The 25,346-nt window shown below is 43.4% G+C and overlaps 1 protein-coding gene across 3 annotated transcripts in view; it reads right to left on the reverse strand.

The window, feature by feature from the left end:
- Window positions 1-25,346, reverse strand: part of adck1 (aarF domain containing kinase 1) — a 124,490-nt gene that overhangs the window by 91,041 nt on the left and 8,103 nt on the right. The gene's annotated exons all lie outside the window — the stretch shown is intronic.

Here is a 25,346-nt window from a genome sequence, read left to right on the forward strand (position 1 = left end):
CACACAATTGCATTCGTGCAATCAGACAGTTCCAGTCGGACTTGGTCGCACATGCACCCTCATGTGGGCACCCCTGCTCGGCGCCTCTCACCGTTGGCAACTCCAGAGTGGAAGCGAGTCCAACCCCTCTCAAGAGGAATGGTACCAGAGCCCAAGCCATGTGTGGAGGCGAGCCCGACTATATCTAGTCGGAACTTCTCAACGTCACACACCAACTCGGGCTCCTTCCCTGCCAAAGAGATGACATTCCACGTCCCAAGAGCCAGCTTCTGTAGCCGGTTATTGGATCGCCTTCGGCCATCACCCAGCTCACACTGCACCCGATCCCTATGGCACCTTCCACAGGTGGTGAGCCTATGGGAAGGGGGATCCACATAACCCTTTTGGACTGTGCCCAGCCGGCCCCATGGGTGCAGGCCCGGCGACCAGGCGCTCACCTTCAAGCCCCACCTCCAGGCCTGCCTCCAGAGGGAGGGCCCGGTGACCCGCGTCAGGACAAGGGAAACCTATTTCCATTTATTGTATTCATCATAGGAGTTTTTGGAGCCGTGCTTTGTCTGGTCCCTCACCTAGGACCTGTTTGCCATGGGTGATCCTACCAGCGCCGTGAAGCCCCAGAAAACTTAGTTCCTAGGATCATTGTGACACACAAACCCCTCCGCCTCGATAAGGTGACGGCTCAAGGAGTGGTTATAGTTGGTTAACGATATTAAACATTAAAGTGGGGAAACTATGCCAAAATTGAAGAATTTAAGAAGCGGGCCAATACGTTTTCACGGTACTGTATGTGATTAAGAAACGATACCTTAGTAACTGTCCCACTCTCAACAGATGATATACAGAGCATATTGAAATTATAGCACAATGTTATACCAATAAACCAGCCACAAAGCAAATACAGTCGTAATAACACCTCTGTTTCTCGAATAATGACAGAGCAGCTTATTCAAAACACCTGCATTGTCATGAAATGGATGGAGGCTGGACCCAAGAGCAGTCGGAGGCTGAGAGGTTGTGATGAACAGTTTATTGAAAGGGAAATGAGGATGGTCATTGGCATGCGTTGGCGGGTTTTTGAGGCAAAGAATACGTGGCAGGCAGTGACGAGGACGGGTGGTTGGCTTCACAGCGAGGTGGCAGAGATCCACTTGACGAGGGACACTGAGGATACACTGAGCACAAGGAAGAAAATGAAGGCCAGGGCGCAGGTGGAGACAGGCTTAATGGACGTGGGATTGATTATTTTAGTGATGGGAAACGGAAGGGTGGAGTGAGTTTGCGGGATTCTGTTTGGAGTGGAAGTTCACGGGAGAAAGCCAAACAGAGTGACCTACCTTGTACTCAGGTGCAGGGGGAACGACAACAGGGAGCCGTTTATTCCTCTCCGCTGATCTGACTAAGGCCGCCCTGACGTACTTCCACACAGACTGATCCCAGGTGATCCCTCACCGGGGGAACCGCCGGGGGAACCGCCACCGCATGCTCCTGTTCCTAAAACAACGGAGGTTGGAACCCATAGCAGTCCGGTCTTGGGGTCAGGGTGTTTCTGTTGAGCGCTTTTGACAATTCGTTCTATTTTCCATGAGACAGCACCAACGAAGCAGGAGGAAGGGAGGATAGTCTCGCTGGAGGGGGGTGAGAACATGCGGGATAGGGTGTCAGGTTTACTGTTGCGGGATCCAGGTTGGAAGGAGAGGCTCAAATTGAATCGGTTTAGGAAGAGGGCCCAGCACCAATTACAATACCTCATCAAATGGTTGCACCACAATGAGGAGTGTGATTCATAAGTGGAACAAATAGATTGCAACAACATCAAACTCCCAAAACTCCCATTGATTTCTATTAGTCTTAAACGCCATAAATGCTTCAAGAATCCAATAATCGCATCCACCTTTATGGCTTGGTGTCAAAGTTTAGACTCTATAGGATCTCTATTAGCTCCCAGTATACTCTTCCCAATCTGGCCTAATTCAGATTTGAAATGAATAATATACCCCTTCATTTTAGTACATGAGAACAACATGGAATTAACCACCAACAATAACTATTTAACAATGTTTTTAGGACACGTGACGAACTGTTACAAGAATTCCAAATAACAGGCGGAAACTTTCTTCAATACAATAAATTAAAAGCAGCAATAAATGAAAGAATACCAACACTCCAGAGCACCCTCGAACTGCTGGAGTTTGTCAATTAAATAGTGAAGCTTCTCCCGTAAAGTAAAATAAATCTCTCAAAAGTTTATAAATTAATATAATTTACTGAATCAATGCACTTACCAATCACCAAATGGGAAGAAGACCTTTCCATGTCTGCTGACCGTAGCTACTGGATACACATTTGTAACGATACGTTTAGGATGACAAAAAACACAAATCTACAGCTTATACAATATAAAGTGCTCCATAGAACACACTTTTCTCAGTACACTATGTATAAAATGGGCTTATCTCCAAAAATACCCCAGACACATATTTTCATGCTATATTGGAATGTACACCAATTCAATGCTTTTTGTCTTCGGTTATAAAAAAACGCTCGTATATTTTGAACTGCAGGATTCCACTTTCCCCAAGATTGTGCATACTTAGTGACTTAAACATAATTGACCTCCCTAATAAATATTCACAATCATTGTCGCGTTAGCTCCCACTAACAAAACAATTCTATTGGTGGGGATGGGAGGAGTGGGGTGGGTGGGTGGGGGGATCACTGATACACAGGGTAGGGCCAATGACTGCCAGTGGTGGACTTGGCAGTCATAGTAACAGTGGGGGAGGTAGGTTCTCACTTAGTTGCATGGCGGTGCTCCTGAGGCCGGACCCCCACAGGCTGGATGACTGCTTGGCGTTGGGGCTCCCCTCTCATGGCCCGCGGCTGCTCCCTGGGTTCCCCCCCTTATCGTTCCATTGTCGGGTGCCCCTATCCGCCCTCCTTTCCAACAAACAAGGGACACTCTCCCGCCCTCGGGCTGGGCGGGGACTAGCTGCATCGCGGGCCCTGCGAGTTGGGGGGGGGGGGGGGGGGGGGGGGGGTAGGTGGTGTCTGGCTCTCTGGTTTGGTGGAGGAGTGACTGGAGGGGTGGCATTGGGTGGCCAGTTGTCGGGGCGCCTCAGTGGGGCCGGCGGACCGCCCTGGGTCCCTCGGTGTGGGACATGTCGCGTCCACCGGGCTGCTCTCGGGTGGACCCCTTGGCCCGATCGCGCCCCTCGATTGATTGGGTGGGGTCCTCAGCCTCCACGGTCCGGGCACAGCAATGATAGGACACTTCTGTCAGTCTTTCTGCATGTAAAACGGTGTCCATTCACTTGCATGTGTCCACACACCCCTGGGATTCTTTCACTGGGGGTGGGGCCACGCACGTAATGCGACAAATAACTCATGAATATGCAAATCACTTGTGTATTCCCTCACTTATACTCTCGTCCTGTAGACTTTTATAATTTAAATAGTTAATCTCACCACACTTCAGTTGTTCACGGCCTGCATGCTTCTTCTCCTTTCCTTGTCCTGTTCTAGCTTGTCCTGTCCTTTCTTCACAGGGTGTAGCACTACAGCCCCATGCAACACTCATATTTAATGTTTCATTGTTGTAGATAATGTAATGACTTACTTCTCTCATCCTGTTTACAATTAGTGCTTTGTCTTTGTTTCTCTCTCCCAAAAAAAAAAAAAACGGAGGAGGGCCCAGTGAGCTTGTCGGGGTTAAGGCGTTTGTCAGAACGCAGGTTAGGGAGGCTCTTGTGATCAGTCCAGATGTTAAACGGTACTTCAGTCTCCTCCAGCCAATGCCTCCACTCTTCCAATGCCCATATTATGGTAAGCAGCTCTCGGTTGCCAAAGTCGTAAGTCCTCTCAGCAGGGTACAGGTGACGGGAGAAAAAGGCACAGGGATGAAGTTTCTGGGAGGTGGGGTCCCGCTGCGAGGGGACGGCCCCTGCCCCAGTGTCCGAGGCGTCAACCTCCACCACGAACTGGAGGGAGGGGTCGTGGTGGCGTAGGATGGGAGCACCGGTGAAAAGGGTTTTGAGTTGGCTGAAAGTTTGGGATGCTGCTGGGGTCCAATGAAAGGGGGAGCTGGTAGATGTAAGGCTGGTGAGGGGAAGTGCGACGTTGCTGTAGTTGCAGATGAAGCGGCGGTAGAAGTTGGCGAATCTGAGGAAGCATTGTAGTGGTGGGAGTGGGCCAGTCAATGATTGCTTGGATCTTGGCGGGGTCTGGTTGCAACTGTCCTTTGGCAATGATGTAGCCTAAAAAATGTACGGAGGAGAGGTCTATTTCGCATTTTTCGGGTTTGACGAACAGGCAGTTTTCAAGGAGGCGCTGGCGGACTTGGCGTACATGACTGCGGTGTTCTTCGGGGGAGCGAAAGAAAATGAGGATGTCGTCCAAGTACACAAAAACAAACCGATTTATCATGTCACGGAGAACGTCATTGATGAAGAATTAGAATACTGCGGGGACACGGATGAGGTGGTAGGCATTTCGTAGGTCCAATTTAGTGAATATCTGAGCGACACAGAGGGGTTCAAAAGAGGAGTCGATGAGGGGTAGTGGTGATTTATTTTTAATGGTGATGTCATTAAGGGTGAGCTAGAGGAAATGGTGGTCTGGCTTACCACAGCGCTCTCAGCTCAAGGCGAGGCTGGTTTTTTGGCCGTGACAATGAAATGACCTGATTGACCACAATAAATGCACAGCCGCTAGAAGACGCGACGCTGATGTTCCTGGGGATCTAGACGTGTGTTACCAATTTGCATGGGCTCATCAGGGGCAGTGGCGGGTGACGAAGGGGCAGTAGGTGGTACAGAAGACGGGTGAGATGCTAACGGCGCCATGCTCACGGTGGAAGTAATTTTTACGTGCTCGGACACCCCTTTCTCATCCTCTCTCTCAGTCTGTTATCCAGGCAAATGGCGAGTGCTATGAGAGCCTCGAGAGAGAGCCTCGAGAGAGAGAGAGAGAGAGAGAGAGAGAGAGAGAGAGAGAGAGAGAGAGAGAGAGAGAGAGAGAGAGAGAGAGAGAGAGAGAGAGAGAGAGAGAGAGAGAGAGAGAGAGAGAGAGAGAGAGTGAGAGAGAGAGAGAGAGAGAGAGAGAGAGAGAGAGAGGCACTGGGCTCGGAAGGAGTAGTTACTGGGGAGTGGTCGGAGTGCATCTTCGAAGAAAGGACGGAGACTTTTTGCGTGAGGGAGTGTGGAGATGCCATGATTTCTTGAAGATTTTTTTCCTGTCGCGCCTTGCTGGATGAGTGCATGTTTTAGCGCCTCCGGGGTTGCTGGGTCCATTCGTGGCGGGAGTATTCTGTCACAAAATGGATGGCGACTGGACCCAAGAGCAGGCGGAGGCTGAGAGGTTGTGTTGAACAGTTTATTAAAAGGGAAATGAGGATGGTCCTTGGGATGCGCTGGCGGATTTTTGAGGCAGAGAATACGTGGCAGGCAGTGACGAGGACGGGGGGCTGGCTTCACGGCGAAGTTGCAGAGAGGATATACTGAGGACAAGGAAGAACACGAAGGTCAGAACGATGACAAGGAATTGAGTGGGCTTACTTCGAGACTGGGGAGGCATTGTACCGCTTGGTAGCTTTAATACTCTGACAAGGTTTTCCAGGTTCAGGCGGGCTTAAAAGCAGGTAGTAACGAGGGCTGATTGGTGATAGGTGCGCGGCTGAGGAAGGTGCTGGAAAGAGAGAGAGGAGAGAGAGAGAGAGGGCGAGATGGCGCAAAGCGCCACCCAGGCTCCAACCGTAGTACTGCAGGATGGCTCATGACAAGCATACTTCTGTTATTTTAAGGCAGGCAGTTTTCTTGATCGACTTTGGAAGAAATTATTTATCAGCAGGTCACTTTATGAATATTTAATGCAGCGACTCTACCAGTGTCATACTTAGCAGAATAATGTTACCTGGAGGAGAGCCATAGCAGATGTATTCGTCTTTTGACCACAAACTCATTGAGACCGAATCAAAAGTGCTTCTTCTGGTACTGTAGATCCAAGTAGGTACACTCAATTATGCCTCAATTACTTCGAGAAACAAATAATTAACAATCAATTCAACATAATTGACAGAATTCTGAATCAATTAATCAGTTATTGTGCCCATCCCTACTTATGTTATGGTACCACAAATTAACATACTGGAGTGGCATTTTGAAGGCAATGATAAATTCTCTGCACATGCAATGCTTTGTATAAGGTGGGCTAATTGTAACAAACTTTATTTGTCATATATAAAATGTTGGTGGCACGATGTGCGACTGGTTAGCACATCTGCCTCACAGTTCTGAGGACCGGGGTTTAAATCCCGGCCCCGCCTGTGTGGAGTTTGCATGTTCTCCCCGTGCCTGCGTGGGTTTTCTCCGGGTACTCCGGTTTCCTCCCACATCCTAAAAATATGCGTGGTAGGTTGATTGAAATACTCAAAATTGTCCGTAGGTGTGAATGTGAGTGCGTTGTTTGATTATATTTGCCCTGCGATTGGCTGGCGACCAATTCAGGGTGTACCCCACCTCTTGCCCAAAGATAACTGGGATAGGCTCCAGCATTCCTGCGACCCTAGTGAGGATAAGCGGTACAGAAAATAGATGGATGGCTATAAAATGTTCTGTATAATGGATTACCTGCATTCAGATGAGTCCGCAGGGGGGGAAAAAAAGGTACTGTAATTCATATATAGTACTAGGTAGTTTTATTTCAAAGCAATTGAAGTGGTGTAATATACTGTAACTCATTATCCAAATACTTGTGGACCTAACAGTATACGATCAAGACAGAGCACTCATACTGTGTACAGTGCAGGTACTTAAAAAGTACAGTAGCTGTACGTGTCAGTTACTCTAAGTCACCCTAGATCCCTAGGACGGGAATAGATGTGTTAACAAAGCAAAGCATTTTTAGCATGCAATTTACACTGCAACATTCACAAATATGATTCGAACTTGTACATAAAGACTTCAAGAGGTCAATTACTGTAGAACTTCACAAATAATGGTACAGTATATAATAAAGAGGCTGCATTTGAACACTTTTCTACCTCCAATGTACGCAAATCACAGCTGCAGTCACATTCACACAGTGATGATATATAGATTCCACAGAATAAAGGGAAAAAAGCTCATTAACAGTCAATACAACCTATTGCAATATCTTATTTAAAGTGGCGCTAAGCAGAAATCTGTTTTGTTTCTAAATACATTAAATATGTTTTTAGATAAGTGCTGAAAACATATGTAAAGACATAACAATCTTGTGCTGAATTGTTGCGCTATAGCTTAAGCATCTTTTTCACTGCTTGAATTTTCCTGATTTTGTGGGCGGGGCTAAAACGCAGCCCTGTGACGTCACTGAGCTGGCGTGTATACTTTATCGCGCGAGTTCCCTCCCCCACTATATAAGGACAAAGGGATGCCGTTTTGTTTGGCTATGCTGCTCAGTTGTGAGTTAGCTGTGCTTAGCTTTCATAACAAGGTCCATTTACCACTCCAGCGTGCAGTTAGCAAACTAACGATGGCTAAACCCCGAAAATGCGTCTTCGCTGAATGCCTCAATATGCAGAACAGTTTGGTGATGTTATTTAAACTCCCAAACAATTTAAGAAATAAAAGAGCGTTGGAAGGACTTTTTGAAGACACACACAGATGTTGAGCGGAACATCAACACCGCCACCCGACTCTGCAGTGTGCATTTTAAGACGGATAGTTTTGTAAACTTTTACCAGAGACCACATGGCTTCCTGGGTAACTTGATACAAGTGAATGTGGCAGTGCCGACTGTCTAACTACCTGGGGCTTCCTCTTTCTGTCCCGCCGTCGTCAGGTGCCGTGTTCGGCTGTAACATTATGTCACCAACAACGAGGGTAAGTTGACTTGTGTGCTTAATTTATGATTATAGTCCACAATAAACATTACATTTTGAAGTTCAGCCTCCTAACGTGATTTTACATCATTTAAACCAGGGGTGCTCAATGCGTCGATCGCGATTGACCATCCATTTTCTGAGCCGCTTCTCCTCACTAGGGTCGCGGGCATGCTGGAGCATATCCCAGCTAACATCGGGTAGGAGGCGGGGTCCACCCTGAACCAATCGCAGGGCACATACAAACAAACAACCAATCGCACTCACATTCACATCTACGGGAAATTTAGAGTCTTCAATTCATGCATGTTTTTGGGATGTGTGAGGAAACCGGAGTGCCCGGAGAAAACCCACTCAGGCACGGGGAGAACATGCAAACTCCACACAGGCGGAGTCGGGGATTGAACCCCGCTCCTCAGAACTGTGAGGCTGACGCTCTAACCAGTCGGCCACCGTGCCGCCGGTAGATCGCATGACATTAAAAAAATAAATTAAAAAAAAGACATCAGCCTATCATCCATCCCGTTGCTTGACTGATATACATATATAATCGATGATATCTGAATTTGTCTGACACTTAGGTCACGCAGATCCGCAAACAACGCTGCTAAAAGGTAACTCCAGATGCGCAAACAATGGCGCCAAGTGTGTCAAAACTAACAAGCTCGTCAGTGAGTTACCTCCAATTTTTATCTCTCGGTGTTTTCTCTTAAACTTAAGAAAGGGTATAAAAATGAGTGGGGGAGCTGGACCAAGACAAAAACTTACCACTTCCATGGGGAATGGGACGAAGAGTATTTTTTCATGATGACATTTACGAAATGCCTCATTTGCCGGTCTGCCATCGCATTACCAAAGAACGGAAATGTGGAGTGGCATTTTAGGACTGTGCATGACTGACTACACATCCCTGGCTGATTCACTTCAGTCATCGGAGTCAGGTAAAGACAAAAACATTTACATTGTTAATTATGTTGTGTTGTGCAAGATTGGCTCATGCGGTGATGCAAGGTACATCAACATACATTGGTGCTGAGCTGTGTCGGCGGCCCAGAATGTTAGCTCACTGGTAGCGCTCTGCGCTCTCAAACATGGTCCCGGCCCTCACACCCCAAAAAAAAGGTAGATCGCGGGAGGTTGGCTGCTTGAAAAGTAGATCTTGGGGCAAAAATGTTTGGGCACCCCTGATTTAAACTATCACGTATAAGCTGTTTGATTCCTTTTGCCGCATCCATTCGACGCGCCCACAGGGTCTGAGAGCTAAGAGTTGGCTCTTATTCAAGTTTGGAAGCTAAGTATATAAACTCGGCGATTTTTTTTTTTTTTAATTAAAATTTGGCAGGCTTGTTATCATTACTCTTCTCTGTGGTGTATTGAATTTACATGACATGTTTTGGCCCTGTTTAGTGCTACTTTAAAGGTATTTGTAAGGGACTCACAGGTAACGTGGAATTAAGCCATAAACCTTAAGTTGTGAGACAATGGTTAAAAAGGATTTTAATGTCATAGGTCATACAGTTACATATAATTAATCACTAATAGACCCTCCAGAATGTGTTGGTTTCAAAATTAACCTATGCTTATACTGTAGTCCTTGGTACCATCCCCATAGGAACTGTGGGAAACCAAGTGTGACTGCATCACAATTCAAAGTGGAACAGACAAATTAACAGGAAGGGCAAAAATAATTACATTATGTATAAAAATAATAATTTTGCAAGAAGGAGGGTGACTGAGGGGTGTTGAAATTGTGCCACGATAAACTGTGCAGACAACAATAGATATTCAATTCTGACTTCTTGTATAGGAAGAGTCAAAGGTGAGCTCATTGTGTGCTGTTTGGGCAGCTGGTCCTATACCGAGAGCACAGCTGCAGTAAATGATTTCTTTTGCAACACCAGGATTTAACAACTGGGATTAGCGGACTATGAACCAGGCCCATTTATTATTAGGATGCCCATGATTAGCTCGTTATTCGGCTCATTGAGCTGCCAAGCACTAAAAACGGGAGGTGGGGGTAGCATGCACGGTTAGTGTTTGTGTGTATGTTTAAGTTAGTCCTGCAGCAATGCAAAAAGATTAGACTAAGTAAACCTAAAAGTGGGCTTCATCTATGATGAAAAAAGTGTAGATAAGATCCCTCAATTAAAAAAATAATAATTGTGTGACTTTATTGGTTTCTTCATTCAAAAAGCAAAAGCGGGTATCTTCAAATGGTGGACGGCGGTGCGGGTGCGGAGGAAGTCAAGGTCTCATGCACACCCACTGTCAATTGCTGTTAAATAATAATGACTATAATAAGCCAACCAATCCATGTTTACCGGAAGAGATTTGGAGGACTGAAGACACAGCATGGCTTGTTTCAAAGTTCAGCATGTTGACCCAGAAAACATAGTTTTTAAGAATGAATGGACGAATCTGCACATTTCTATCCTTCTGGAAGCCTGCTCTGTTGTGTCTGTTTCCTGGTGTTGGGTCGAAACCACTTGTGTTCAATTTTGGTCAATTTCATATTTCTTCATAAATCGATACTATTGGTCAATTCCCACGTGGGTATGTTATTTTTGACAAATTGTTGACAAATATAAAGTGTTGAAAATGGCTTGCTCTGTATGAATTGCATTAATTTTAATATCTCAACAAACATGCCAGGTCAAAAGTGATGGTTTTGAGGTTTTTTGGTTTCTGCCCGACGCCAGCAATTTGTTGCGAGACCGTGGCTTTATTAGAAAGCGGGAACTTGGAGGCCAGAACTTGCAACATAACCGAACTGAGATCCCAGAACAGTAGTTATACCTGACCGCTCTAGTGCTACACACAAATGTTTTTTATCCTACCTCACTGGCAGAACCTTTATGGTCAGCTTCAATACATTCCCCTCAAAAAAATCCATCAAATAACGTAGTGTGCCGCAGTGCTGCAAGGGATCTATTTTAGGTCCTGTCCTATTTAATTTGTATATGTCCCCTCTTGGCGGTGTCATCAGGAAGCATGGAGTGAACTTCCACAGCTACGCTGATGGTACGCAACTGTAGCTGTAACTGTAAGAATTGTAATTAATTTAGGATAAAGTAATAAGCCGGGAGCGATGTTTGTGTTACTTCCGGTTTATCATAATTTTGATTTAACTGTTAAAAATCAAACTAATGTCTCGAAAAGGACACCACGTAAAATTTTTAAAGTTTAACTTTTGGTGAAATGACGACAAACCTTTTTAATCAGTCTCAGAATCAGGAGGTTACTACACTCTACGACATTCTGAGTCCTAGGTTACATAGTGCGGCACGGTGGGAGACTGGTTAGAGCATCTGCCTCACAGTTCAGAGGACCGGGGTTGAATCCCCCGGCCCCGTCTGTGTGGAGTTTGGATGTTCTCCCTGTGCCTGCGTGGGTTTTCTCCGGGCAATCCGCCGACCGATCGTGGCTAGGGAAAGCGATCGAAGCCACATGGTCGACTTCTTCCTTCGAAAACGCCGGCAACCGCTTGGTTGCGGCGAGCGTTCGCGCATGTGGTGGCACCCGGAGGCGCCCAAGGACAAAAGGAGAACAAAAAATTAGGGGCAGGGGTGGCCAGAGGCCACCCAGTTGCCGAGCTACCAGCACAGAAGGAAAAAGAACCCTCAACTCATCTCAACTCTACTTCAGTGAGAAAGGTGTGAGTTTAGAGTTAAATACCCAAGGGGCGGGGCGTAGGAAGAGGGAGTGCTGACTTGGAGAAGGCCACGCCCACCAGCCTGAATCTTGCCTGCAAATTTGAGTAAATGGGTTTTTAAAATACTATAAATCTCAAACACTCCCAACTTTGTACTCTCACGCATAGAATCATTGTTTAAACTTTGGTTGTGGCAGATCGGTTGGTTATTGTTCAATACAACATTTCGTACTGTTTGATTTCAAATCATGAACAGCTTTCAAAATCTTGCAGAGGACCTGTCAAAGTGAGAATGGGGACACAGTCACCAAGGCATACATTTGGAATATTTCTCCAGTTTGCAAGATATAAAAACGGACATTTTATCTTCCGTTAACAAACATCAAAGGCAGATCCACAAGTTCTGCTTGCAGTTCCTCTCAACGCCAGTGGGTGGAGCCTCACGAGCATCGGTGGATATTAACCACATAGTCTTCCCCAACCATTCGGTCCGGGAAGGGGCCTTTTGAAGACAGGAATCAAGATTAGTGGGGAAGCTGCTAATTAGGTTAAGGTCCACTTGACGTACACCAGGCCCTGTCCTAGTCTCCGTCTCACAGCAGGGCAGTGTGGAGGAGTGGGGGTTCTTAGGTGGTCGCGAGTCTCTGTGACACCTCAAAGTTGCAGCGTGCATGTCCGCTACACAACTGTACATATCCGTGTCTCCTGATGACACCTGTGCAATGGATGCTCTTTTTATCTGTATTTTAGACATGAACACCTGGAACACCAGAGAACCTTTTCCAGCTTAACTAGGACAAAACTGAAGTTTTAGTCATCATCCCTGAGGCCCAAAAAGAGAAACATATGACTCAAGTCCTGTCCTTAAAAACCTTCCTCACAGGTGAAAAACCTGGGTGTAATCTTATACGCCGAGCTCACTTTTATTCCATACGTTAAAATATAACAAAAAAAAATTTTTTAAACTTAAAGAACACAGCCAGAGTCCGCAGAATTCTCTCTCGACCAACATGGAGACGTTAATGCATGCTTTTATCTCCAGTCAGCTTGACTATTATAATGCCCTTATCTGGGGTCTTCCAAAAAAAGCAATTTCAGGCTTAGAATTATTACAGTACTCACAAGCATGTGTCCTGATGAAGACCATGAGGTGGGAGCACATTACACCAATTTTTAAAATCACAGCATTGGCTCCCCATGTTTTTCATGATTTATTTTAAGGTTATTTTGTTGGTTTTTAAGTGTCTCAATGATCTTGGACCGTCTTATCTCTCGGAGTTGCTTTTACACTATGAACTCTGGCAGGCCCTGAAGTCCTCCGGTTCTGGCCATTCAGTTATTCCCAAAGTCAGGAAACACACTCACCGTGAGACATTGTTCCAGTTTCACTGCCACTGAGAGATGTTACTCAAAGGTAAACAAAATTACTTTTGTACTTGAAATGTGCATCCACCCGTTCCGATTAACTTGAAAGCTAGGCTTAATTTGCCTGTTCAGTGATACTTGAAATTTTAGCCTGTGATGGCTGTGCTGCTTTATTTAGAGTGTTTCCTTGCCCTTAAAGACCCCCAAAACAAAAATCCTTGTTTTGTTTCTAAAAACATGAAATATGTTTGAATGTAAGTGCTGAAAACATGTGAAAAGACTAAGAACAATATACTGTAGTACTGAATTGTTGACACATGGTTTAAAACTCTTTTTCACCTTCAAAATGTTCCCGATTTTGTGGATGGGGCTAAAAAGTACGGATATAAATACCAAGCGCCCTTATTTCATGCAGTGGCCATTCGGCAGAATTGCACTTCCTTGTCCATAAAAAACTTCACCCATTTCTACCAATATAGCATGCAATTGGCCATGAAACTAAGCCCACAGCTTGAAAAAAATCTTCCTGAAATGTAATGTGTTTTGTGTTATTTGGATGTCTTGTTCTCTGCAAGACAACACATTGTATTGCAAGGCAGCGGCGAACCGGGCCCATCGCCAGCGCAACGGCCACTTGCTCATTCATTACAACCTGACTGATGGACATGGCGCAGAAGGTAAGAGTACGCCCATCAAACGGACGGTCGCCGGTTCATATCGCCGCCTGAGCACGTTATTGTTGTGTCCCTGGGGACATTGCCTACGAACAAATGTGGTTGGAGGTTTGGTGGTGGTCAGACGGGCTGTAGGCAAAGAATGCCTCAGACTGCAGCTGTGGCTACACAAGTAGCTTACCACCAACATCTAAGAAGTGAATGTGAATAATGCATGAAATTGTAAAGCATCTTTGAATACCTAGAAAAGCGATATATACTGTAAGTGTAATGCATTATTATTATTAAAAATACATCTTCGTTTTGTGTTATTTGGGTTATGTGTCTTGCCGTCTGCCACCATGATTTGAGTTGCGAGGCAGCGGTCGGACGAGATCCGTCGCCCCGCGGCCCATTGCCGGCCCGAATGTGGTCAGAAAAGCTGCCAGATGTCCATTACAATAGCGTTACGACCATCAGCCTCACAGGTGGGCCAACTGCACGTTGCAGGAGCGAGGAGGAGGGTGAAAATTTATCCACGGGGACCGGTGCGCCTCGCATGCTATGGCAGTATATGGCACACCCTTAGGCGGCCACAGAAGTTGAATTTCAATGAAGGGAAAATTGTCCTGGCTGTGCGGCTTATGGTCATTACGCCGGCTCAGAGGCTGCTTCTCTGCAGCCTGTGAAAGCGTTTGCTATCTCCGTCGCTAGAAATTCTGCTTACGAGCAGTGAGAGAATGAAGTAGCCTCCATGTATTTGATTGATAGCTGAAAGGGCTGTGGAGGTGGGATTTTCAGAGCTCTCAATGACACGCCCACAGCGTCTGGAAGCTGAATTCCATTCCATTTTGAAGCCTAATTTCACATACTTTGTCTTTTCTGTGACGTGTCAAATGTACAAGACTTTTTTTTTTTTTTTTTGCTCTGTTTTTTTTTTTTTTTACAATGATTTGTGAATCCTTTTTAAGCAATATTAAATTGAATACACTAAAAAGACAAGATATAATGTTCAAACTGATTTTTGTTTTGTTTTCAAATAGTCACTCATTTTGAAATTGATGCCTGCAACACTTTAAACTGCTGCTAAACAGCCTGTACATACATACCTGTATCAACAGACATTAATTTAGATACATTGTATATTATTTCATACCTTGCATTTTGTATATGTATGTAATTAGAGATCAATACTTGTTTTATAATCCCATGAGGACATTTTTATGTTATCTTGTTCTAATTTATCTAAGGGGGAGGACTGTGCTTATGCCAGCCCACACTGCCATTTGCAATGAAGATGAGGAGGAAGATGATAGGGCGAGGGGGTGGGGATGGCGTCATTGAGGGGTCTCGCACAGGGTGCCATCCAAGCAAGTACTACCCCTGACTTTGCAGTATGGGACTGCGTGATCAGCTGATTTGGTGCACTTTTCGAGGGCAGCGGTCCCCAATCTTTTTTGCACCACGGTCCGGTTTCATGGAAAGACATATTTTCATGGACCGTCGTAGCTTCTGTCCAGCAAGTCATTTGCACACTCAGACACGGCCATCAGCTTCCGTGAATGGCGCCATTTATGGGGGACTTTCTTATGTGCCACAGGCTCACAGCTGATCTCAAATAAATTGAGAAAGGAACGAATCAGTTCATGAAGTGATTCGATTCAGTACATTCACTCAAAAGATTGGTTTGTCTGAACGAGTTGTCCATGAACGACAATGCTATTCTCTGCTACCTTGCCCGCCAAAAGAAAATGCCAGGTGGTGCGCAAAAGCGCACTGATACAATCGAATCGGGTGCGCATTTAATATTGTCAGTGTGGATGCACACCTGCACACCACTTAAACTAAATTTCCAAAAGTATTCACTCACCTGCATTGACTCAGATATGAATTTAAGTGACATACCATTCTTAATCCATCGGGTTTAATATGACATCGGTACACCCTCTGCAATTATAACATCTTAAACTCTTCTGTAAAGGCTTTCCACAAGGTTTAAGATTGCATTTATGCATTGAATTCACACACAACAGACTTTATATAGATGCATGTGTGTGTGTTTAGCACTTTTACTGATAAAGACGTTAAAAGTGTGGCCCGACAAAATTTTCCTGCCTGTGACGACGCAGGGGCTCATGGGACTATCAAACAGTGTAGTTATTTTCTGGCGCTACTGAGTGGGCCGGTAGCAAAACATATATCCCATGATCTCCTGCACACAGTGCAGCAAAGGAGCACAGTATAGCACAAAACAAACGCAAACATACAACAAAGTCTAAATTCGAAGTAATGCTAGATTTTGTTTTTGCAGTCACCAAAAACCATCAAGGAGTAAACATTACGGACATGAAAAAAACTGTTTGCTGACGGCAGTTATATACAAGTTGGCAAATACAAGTAATATGAGAACTAAGTTGATGTACAATCACCGGGAACCAATAAGCAATCGAGCCAAACATCAATTCGTGAGACATTTCATCCATTTTTTTCCACATGACAGCACACAAGCTTAAAAGGTTGGTAAACACGAACACACTCGAGCCAAGTACAAAATTTCATCACGGACATACTTTAGCAAAATAATAACACGACAAAGTTGTACATCACAAGCTACTCAGAGCTACATAACCACTACAGCACACATTGTGACAGTAAGCGAGTGGGTAATAATGAATATGATCAGAACATTTGCGCATTACGTATTGTGTGTTCAATTACAGTAAGTGTCTTGATTCTTACATTTGCATTCTTTTTTTTTTGTTGAAAAACAACATCAGAATAAGCAGATAAACCTACTGTTATTTTAACCTTGAGAGATGTTACTTGCACTTTATTCAAATAAAGTGTGAATGCATTTGCCATTCATGCTTGTTAATTGTATCCATAATTTATTTTACCAGATTAGTTTATTCCTGGCGGAACGGTGACCGTCGGGTTAGAGCGTCTGCCTCACAGTTCTGAGGACCCAGGTTCAATCCCCGGCCCCGCCTGTGTGGAGTTTGCATGTTCTCCCTGTGCCTGCGTGGGTTTTCTCCGGGCACTCCGGTTTCCTCACACATCCCAAAAACTTGCATGGTAGGTTAACTGACAACTCTAAATTGCCAGTAGGTGCGAATGGTTGTTTGTTTATATGTGCCCTGCGATTGGCTGGCAACCAGTTCAGGGTGTACCCCGCCTCCTGCCCGATGATAGCTGGGATAGGCTCCAGCGCTCCCGCGACCCTTGTGAGGATAAGCGGCTCGGATAATGGATGGATGGATAGTTTATCCCTATTTTAATGTAAAACAAAACAAGTACATTAGGACAACCTTTAGTTTGTTTGTATCCGTTTACAAAAAAAACTTAGCTTATTTGAGAAAATGTTGCTTCAGTTTGTCATCTACATTTGTGCATAATAACTGATAGTGAAGTGTATTTTAAGGCACAAAACTTTTAAGTCACAGGTTTTGGGAAATGAAAAATATAGTATGGCACTAAAATAAAATCAACTAATAAAGACCTAGGAATTGTTACCACTCCATTTTCTTAATGATCATAATAACTCTCAAAATTATCCTTAGTTCCCACCACCACAATATCTGATGTATTTTTTCAGTTAAATTCATCCTGCGGACTGGATTGCACCCCCTAGCAGGCTGGTTTTAGCCTGTGGGCCGTATATTTGACACCACTGGGTGAGCACACTTTCGTACACATGGCAGTGCATTTAAAATAAAATTGCGCCCTACACTACATTTGAAAACATTATTAGATTTTGTGTATAATGATGCAATTAATCGCAGGGAACGCATGCAATTAATCGTGATTAACAAATCGTAATTTGTTACTCAGCCCTTGTAATAACTTGACATGTTTTCCTAATGCAGCCTCCCCAGTCAACATGTGGGACATTAACTCCAGTGTGTTGACTTCATCAGGTATGATATGTGTTTGCCGCTTAATGTGTTTGCAGTAATATTCTGTATGATGCATTGTGCGGCCTTTTACTGTTGTTTTTTCATGGGAGAAGTGCTTTTTATATGACATTTGACCAGCAGATTTCTTTTTTTTTTTTTAAGAACTTCATTGGTGTTGAAATTAAACAGTTCCAATTCCAAAGAAATCCTGGTGTGCATCCGTTCCTCAAACACATAGCAGAGTCAAACACCACTGGTTACACAGCCATGACAGAGAAAAAATGAACACTACTGTTATTGGTGCTGCCAGAAATCAGAAATCAGCTTTTCAACAATGGTGTAACCTTAAATGGCAGCTTTAAAGCCAAAGTTAAATGCCCCATCCACCTCATATCCCTCAAACATGTCCCTGCCTCCAACTAGTTTGGCTGTTAAACTGTAGCACATGACTGTCAACATTTATCATGGGCCACCCGTCTACAGTATGTACATTTTCCCTCAAAGGGGCAAAAAAAAAAGTGAAGCCGGTCCATTTATTTCGGCTATGCATCCTCATGTGTCCGGTGGGAAAACTGCACTGCTGAGTGTCAGGAATTGGTAAATGCTGACATCTGCTGGTCAGAGTACAACGTTCACAATGACTGAGCGCAATCAAGTACTCCACAATACAGTATTCTTTATGCTATTGCTCATTTTAGTTCATGTCATTGGTTGCTACCAGAGTTTCAGTTCATGTCTTTTCTTACCATTATACAACTCTTACAACATAACCTCTTATCTTTTCCTGGCAAATGCTGAACATTTATAGGGTGACAGCTTGGACATCTTCCATGGTAAACCAGCAATAAATGTTAAACTTAGTATGATCACTACAGACTGGTTTAAATGTAATACAGCGGTTGATACTGGTTGCAGGCTTGCACGTTTGAGTTATTCACATTTGGTTATTTCATTTAATGTACATCAATCATTGTGCCTCTCAATCATACCAAAGCAGGGCTATGGACTTTGTATTATTAATATACGGGATACAATATGCATTTTCACACAACACCTCCTAAGATCATACAAGCCAATCACTATGTGATGTGCAGTAATTTATTGAAAATGTTTTTTTATTGACAGAAGGAAAACAAATACATACACAAAATCTATAAAGAACGCATAATCTAAAATTCAATAACTTACATAAGATCCAACAATCTCATTAATGGAAGCGAATAATGTGAGGTTACAGGCTAGATCTAAGTACTAGTAGTACTTACCATTTTCAAATTAACACTAATTCATACATCTACTAAACAATGCAAATTTAATATAGCAGATATTTATGTATTAGTTAAGGCTGTGAAGATTGTAACAACATAGAGGTAAAACTAATTACCATCTGCACTGGCTTTGAAATCTTTTCCCGCCATGCCTTTAGATCACTGTGCAATTTCAACACGTTAACATTCCTGATGAAAACGACTGATCTGTATTCAATCTCAGTAGGGCGTTGCAAGAAAATTTGCATAATACTGTGCAGATGCACCGAGTGAATCTGCATTTTGTTCTCCCTTTTATCTCAGTAACCAAAAGACACTTTTTTCAAAATGGCTGCTTCCCCCAAACTGCCTGCACACTCCCATTTACGGTTTTCTCATGCAGCTGAGGATGCAAAGGGTTCATTAGACATCAGCATCTACAGTATTTGTCCTCACTCCCACCAACTCACCCACTCACCCACCCGATGAAATTAGCATATGCTTTGAAGAAAAAGTGGATCTTGCCTCTCTTCATGAAAATCAAGATATGACTGTATGTGTGTGTGTGTGCCAGGTTTTTGTGATATAAAATACCAAAACAAATCATTTCAAAATTTTAGGTTTACTTGGGTTATTTTTGTCTATTTTCATTGTTTGAAAATATTGTGTGGAAACTGCAAAAAAAAAAAAAATAATTTCAGAAGGGGGCAAATACTTTTTCACAGCACTGCACACACATAAACTATACAGTACATACACATACTGTAATTCTTATATGATGGATGATGCACATAGAATGACGTTTTTACGAACATAGCGATTTTTAGCGAGTTGTAATCTCTCCGACGCGAGACCTCGTGCATAAAATAAATGACTTGGAAGCCCGTTTTATGCACCAGATTCGTGTGAGATACAGACACGCTACACCGGTCTCGCGTTCGTCTGGGGTTTATATGCGTAATGAAAGGTACTTGAAATAAGTCTCTTTAAGGTCCTGGTTAGGCGTAGTCAATGTTCGTTCGGAGAACCAAACCAAAGAAATAGTAAGAAAAGTGCACCGAAGAGGTGCGCCATATGCTGCTTCAGCGTGATTATGAATCCCATTCGAGTACAGTACTAGGCAGCATGCACCCTGCTGCAAGATGATTGGCTGCTCCATCGCTGGAGCGTTACTAGGAATCCCACCTGCGTTCCCGGCAGGACACGCCCTGCTCCAATATTACTGGCTCCGAGACACGTGCCACTCCGCTATAATTGGCTGTTGTATCCCGGTAGAACACGCATACTGCTTCCAGATGGGAAAAGAAGTATGTGACTCGTTTGTGTTTAGCTCACCTGCCTAGACTCTGATATGGATTTAAGTGACATCCCATTCTTAATCCATCGGGTTTAGTATGACATTGGTCCACCCTCTGAAGTTATAACAGCTTAAACTCATATTGGAAGGTTTTCCACAAGGTTTAGGAGTGTGTTTATGGGAATTTCTGAGCATTTTTTCCAGAAGCGCATTGTGTGGTTTAGGGTTGGGCATCATTTGAATTTGAGCGATTCCGGTCGCGATTCCGATTCCTCATTTCGATTCCGGTCCCAAACAGCACTCAGGTTTCCTCCCACATCCCAAAAACATGTGTGATAGGTTGATTGAAGACTCTAAATTGTCCATAAGTGTGAATGTGAGTGCAACTGGTTGTTTGTTTCTATGTGTGCTGCGATTGGCTGGCGACCGGTTCAGGGTTTACCCCGCCTCTCGCCCGAAGATAGCTGGGATAGGCTCCAGCAGCCCGCGACTCTAGTGAGGATACGCGGTAATGAAAATGGATGGATGGATATAAATTTTTTTTATTTTCAACTGTTTTATCACGTCAAATGGTTTATATGTGCAAATTTGAACTTGACTTCCTGTTTTAAGATTGTAGCCGAAAAGTAACTTCACAAGACACCGGTGAATTAAAAAAAAAAAAAAAGTAAACCTAGATGGCAAGAAAAACAGTAATAAATAGAACCAAATGCTATTAGACGTTGATTTCTTTACCTACCCACCAACACAAGGTTATAGTGTTTGTGATACTGTGAGACAACGTTTGTGAATTTTGTCCCAATTCATTGTGATGTTAAGTTACTAGTTTAACCTCTGGTGAAGTTTTAGCTCAATGTTAAGCTTTTTTTTCTGTCAGCGGTTCTTACGTTCGTTTGAAGACTAAAATAAACTCTAAAAACCATCAGTGCAAATGTGCAACCCACCGTTTAACTTGTTAGCTACCTTAATGTTGGCATAGACATATTTTATTGTTTCACTCACCCAATTTAACTTGACTGAAGTTCCGTGCGGTGTAGGCTGAGGCTTGGAGCGAGACGGAGCGCATCAGACTTGTACACATCGTGAAAGCCTCCTTTGCACAATATAATCTTATTCCAAGTGTTGCACTGAGGCGACTGGTCATTTATTTTAAAGTTAAGACACACTTTTTTTCGCCGCCGCCATTGGGCACAAGCTCGTCTTCGGAGTTGGTGGACCGCAGGCATCAAAACTGGGAAGCGGAATTTTTAAATTTAAATTCCGATTCCGAGAAAACTGGAATGTTAGTCCCCGTTCCAATCGGTTCTCGATTCTTGGTGCCCATCCCAAGTGAGATTACACACTGATGTTGGATGAGAAGGCCTGGCTCTCAGTCTCTGCTCTAATTTATCCAAAAGTGTTCTAAAGGGTTGAGGTCAGGATTCTGCAGGCCAGTCAAGTTCATCCACGTCAAACTCTCTCATCCATGTCTTTATGAACCTTGGATTTGTGCACTGATGCACAGTGATGTTGGAAAAGGAAGGGGCCATCTCCACACTGTTCCCACAAAGTTGGACATGTCCAAAATATTAGCCCCTGAGCTCCAGTGAAAGGAACTCTGAAGGCTTCAGCATACCAAGAGATTTTGGACAGTCAAACAGTTTGGGGATTACCCTTTCCTGTTCCACCATTGCTGTGCACCAGTGCACAAAGCAAGATCCATAAAGACATGGATGAGAGAATTTGGTATGGATGAACTTGACTGGCATGCACAGAGTCCTGCCCTCAACCCGAGAGAACACCTTTGGGTTGATTTCAAGAGGACAGTTAGCCAGGCATACTCGTCCAACATCAGTGTGTGACCTCACAAATATGCTCCAGAAAGAATGGGTAAATTCCCATAAACTCACTCTTAAACCTTGCTGAAAGCCTCCCCACAAGAGTTGAAGCTGTTATAGCTACAAAGGCTAGGCAAACATCATATTAAACCACATGGATTTAGAATGGGATATCACTTAAAATCATGTGTCAAGCCAAGTGATTACATTCGGCAATATTGTATTTGTGTGTGTGTCTGTCTATCTATCTTTTATATATATATATCACTGAAATGTGTGTATGTATATATATATATATATATATATATATATATACACACACACACACACACACACACACACACACACACACACAAAGAGAGACATACATTCAGTGGTTTGCTAAAGTGCTATACTGTATATGTAGTATACTGTATGTGTTTCTTGGCATGTCAGGCTACCAACCTCAGCCACTCACCATAGACCGCGGCCAAATCTTTAATGCATCATTTATGTATGTTAAGTAAGCTATATTTAATTACCCAATCAGCTGTTGGCAAGGCTTGTAACAAGATCCTAACAGGTGAGGAGCTTGAGCTCCGTGAGAGAGGATGACAAGGGGGCTCAAAGAAATAGAAGGGTGTTTAGGATTGCATCATTAGTTCAGCAAAAAGAATCTCCCTCACCCAGAAGTCAGTTTCGTTTTGTTTTTTTGGTCTTGTCATCAATTTCTATTGTTGTGTATTTTACTGTTTTTTGTTTGCTTGTTCTTTTTCCTTTTTTTTCTTGGCTGTGAATCTAGCTAATCAATTCAGTCAACACAAAAAGAACACTGGGAGACAATGTGGAACAGTGTTGTGCCACTCACAAACGATTGCTGCAAATGAACAAATATTTTGAGTAAACATACTGAATGGAATCACTTCATGAACTGATTTGTTTCTTTTTCAGTTCAGTTGAGCTCAGACCCGAGTGTGTCTGCCGGGTGTGGAACTGCTGCGAATCACTCCGTGAATGACAGCGCTCTCTGATTGTGCACTGAGTGATTCCTTCACGACGAATGAACGGCACAAATCACTCAGTAAACGACTTTGCACTGAGTGATTCTAGCTATTTCCTCCTCTCTGGGATAAGCTTTCATTGGCATCCGTTTCTCCAAGCTAACAACGAATGCTGAGTCAGGACACATGAAACAAACATACACACCCAGTCCCTATTATTTTAACAGACTACACATAAAGTAATGAGAGGCAAGCAGACAGAAGGATGAATGAGACTCACCAGTGCAGGGCAAGCTGCAGCAGCAACATGGTGTTTGGATTTAAAATTAATTCAAAAAATTAAAAATAATAATAATAAAAAATCACAAAATAATGAGAATAATGACAAATTCTACATGTACACATGCATATTATTACATCCCTTCTGTTCCTCTACTGAGGACTCGCATTCACCATGTGAATGTTCTGGGACACAACTTGATTTTGTATGGAAGATGCATGTCTTATCCACTTTACATTCAGAGAAAGTTTTGTGGTCCATCCATCCATCCATCCATCCATTTTCAGAGCCGCTTCTCCGCGCTGAGTCCAATGAGTTTCTCAACTTAACTGATTTAAATTGTCTTCTATTAGTAAATGTGCAGCCTTGGAAAGTGAGGGATAACCAGTTTATCAAAAAAAAAAAAAAAAAAAAAAGCAGTGGTTCCAGCAGGATTTTAAAAGTTTTTTCAGCACCACATTATCAAAGTAGAACGAGAGCGAGGAATTGTTCCACTGCACAAGAAGAGGTCCCTGACTATTGTCAAACTCCGCATATTTCCACCATGCAGAACCCGCTGCTGTGGTGGGGCCAGAACGAAGACAGTGTCAAGTGTGCAAACGTTACCTGGCTGTCCCAGTGGCAAGCACACCGAGTGAGAACCTTTATTCTTTGGCTTAAAATACCATCACGCCACAGTGGGCTTCACCCAACCAATTTCCATGCTTTTGTGTTGTAATGTGCAAGTTCTGCATACTGTAAATTCAGTGTTTGAGCTGTCCATTGTGGGAAAATACAGATTATTCCGTTTTATTATTATTATTATTATTAAACTGAAGAAGAAGATTATTAAACTGTACTGAAAATAAATAAATGAGTTCATCAGTGACTAGTCAACGTCTTCTCGACTTTGAAAAAATCTAGTTGTGCAACTAATATTGATAGTAGAGGTCAGATGGCCCCTTAGGAAAAAGAATTGCCCATCCCAGCTCGATAACATGAAAACAATTGCCTGGTCTGATGAGTCTTTTTTTTTTTTTTTTTTTTTTACAAAAAATGGAAATAGGGTCATCATCTGATGTAAAAACCATTAAAAGCATGGATACATCTTACCTTGTACCAACAATTCAGTTTTGATGGCGCAGGGCAGTGACCTCCAACCTTTTTCGTAGCAGGGACAAGTCCCATGCATGTACTGGGTATGGGGCGTGTTTAGGGGCCGAGGCAATGAAGCACTATACAATACACTCTAATACTATTTCCCGAGCATCAGTGAGGGTTGATCATCTCCAATAACGGTCCCTCAACATCCTCTGCTATAGTTGTGGTATGGTGCTAGCGAACGAACCTTTGTTACTTTTTTCTATGCAGCCTCTCCAAAACGTTCACTGAAAATGTCCTTAGTTTTTGTTTTTGTCATTTTGCTGTGTCTGCTGAGAATCCATACTTCAAGCTTTCCATTTCAATAGTATAAGGTATTCTTTAACTTGATTTTCAATCAACCCTCAATGGGATTTTTCGAAAGCAATGACAAAAAAATTTGCAGTTTGAACACTGGCCTACATGAGAGCTAATAGCAACAGACACTGAAGAAACGTTCTGGAACATCGTACTCAAAGAAGCGGAGCGCTGTGAAGATCTACAACATCAGGAAGGATATAAAAACACTGAATTCCCAGCATAAGCTGGACCAGTTAATGTGCATCACGGAAAAAAGACGAGCATTCTGCCAGGCAGAGTGGCATCAGAGGCAGCGATGTAAGAGGACACGTAAACCAATATTGCTAACCCCTTCCAGTTCACTTAAGACCTACTGGGCCAAAAGTGCATTGGAAAACCTGCCTCCTTGCAGGAAAAAATGGATCAACATCTTACACAGATGGACAGTAACCCCCAAAAAGAGTAGTAGTTGGAAGAGTGCAACATCATGATTGATCCTCTGCACTGGTGCAGTTCGACATGTCAGAGCTTCAGCTGAAGGAATTCAGAGAGGTGGGATGTAGAGGCTTCAATGGCCTATTGCTTGGCCAGATTTTTCAACAATTTAGGCATCAAGGCTGAGATAAAGAGGGGAACCATCCACAATACTACCGAAGCAGCAGACAGGGCCTCAAGCTGGCTGTGGCTCAAAAGAGAGACATGGAGTCATGGAAGGTAAGCCATCTGGAAACAAGCTAGTTTCTGATCAGCTTCACCTTTGTCACCTGGAGAAGGTTGTAAGATGTTGAAAGACTCAAAAAACCTGAATTTCCAAGAACATAAATTATGAAGCATCCTGGGTTCTCAGTAGATGTATTTAATTACGTTGATTGAACACTAGTT

This window comes from Phycodurus eques, chromosome 14, assembly GCF_024500275.1.
Source record: "Phycodurus eques isolate BA_2022a chromosome 14, UOR_Pequ_1.1, whole genome shotgun sequence".
NCBI lineage: Eukaryota > Metazoa > Chordata > Actinopteri > Syngnathiformes > Syngnathidae > Phycodurus > Phycodurus eques.